The sequence below is a fragment of the Typopeltis vanoorti genome, chromosome 19 (genome assembly GCF_054136105.1).
Source record: "Typopeltis vanoorti isolate ZY-2024b chromosome 19, IOZ_Tvanoo_1.0, whole genome shotgun sequence".
Taxonomy (NCBI): domain Eukaryota; kingdom Metazoa; phylum Arthropoda; class Arachnida; order Uropygi; family Thelyphonidae; genus Typopeltis; species Typopeltis vanoorti.
Genome location: NC_143567.1, coordinates 16,213,220 through 16,214,362, shown reverse-complemented (window position 1 = coordinate 16,214,362; position 1,143 = coordinate 16,213,220). Strand labels below are relative to the sequence as shown.

The 1,143-nt window shown below is 37.1% G+C and overlaps 1 non-coding gene across 1 annotated transcript; it reads left to right on the top strand.

The window, feature by feature from the left end:
* The first annotated feature begins 846 nt into the window (after nucleotides 1-846).
* LOC150095878 (signal recognition particle RNA) lies at nucleotides 847-1,143 on the top strand. Its single transcript, XR_016549997.1, has one exon.

The window sequence follows — 1,143 nt, the reverse complement described above, 5'->3', positions numbered from 1 at the left end:
AATACGACGCTTCCTCAGCTATGTCGTTTTGTTTTGATTTTAATTTATGGCAACGCACGACACCCATTGCTGCTCAGATATGCTACCTGCTCGAACAATTCTAAAGGGAAATCTTCGAACACCAATCATACAGCCCGATCTTCCACCCAATGACTTCCATCTCTTTTTCTCTAGCTGAAGAGCTTTTTAGCAGCTTAACAAATCAACAGCGATGATGGCATGAAGACGGCTGTCAAGGATACAGAAATTCCGATCCTTATATGATAAATGTCTCAATGTAGGGGACGGACGAATATGTGCTGTCCAGTCGATTTTTTTGAGGGAGAAGAAATGCACTTATTTTAACTAACACCTCAATAATATTTATTTTAATTATTAAAATAAAAAAGCATTAATTTATTAATTTAAGCATTACTTGAAATTTATAATTTATATATTTTAGTTTGTATATAACAAATTAAAAACTAAAATAACTAATCCAATTTGACCAGTACAAAGAAGCTGGCAACCTGAAATTAGGATTTGACTGTATCAGATGCTTTGCTGGAAATTATTTGTTTATAAACACTACCCATATTATGTTACGCTATATCCTTTTTCAAAACAAGGGAATTTAGATTCTTTACGAATTTCCAAAAAATACTGTCTCGCGTGCCACAGGTTGTAATTGGTAACCCAATAGAAGTTCTGAAAACTTCTATTGGGTTACCAGTCATTGATCATGCTAAATAAAATTTATACATCACGCCTAAGACAAAAAAGAACACCAAAGCGTTTGAATAATGCTATCCTTATAACAGCTTTTAAAAGAGAGACAGGGAAGATATTTAAAATTACCGCTCTATCGCCGGGAGTTGTGGTGGGCTCCTGCAATCCAGTTGAATGGAGGCCTTAATTGTTGGATGGTTTGAGGACTGGAGTCATGCTTTGCAGCGATCTTGTGTTGAATGTATGTCAGCACTAAGTACGGCATCAATATGGCAGCTTCAAGGGATTAGGATTACCGGGCTGAATAATTAGAAGCATACTTGCTCAGGGTGCAAAAGCAGCAGGCAAGAGTTTCCGCGTCGTTCAGTAGTGTAATCGCATTTGTGAGCATGAGTTGTGGGGCAGCCACGACAACAAAAACAAACTCGATTCTTT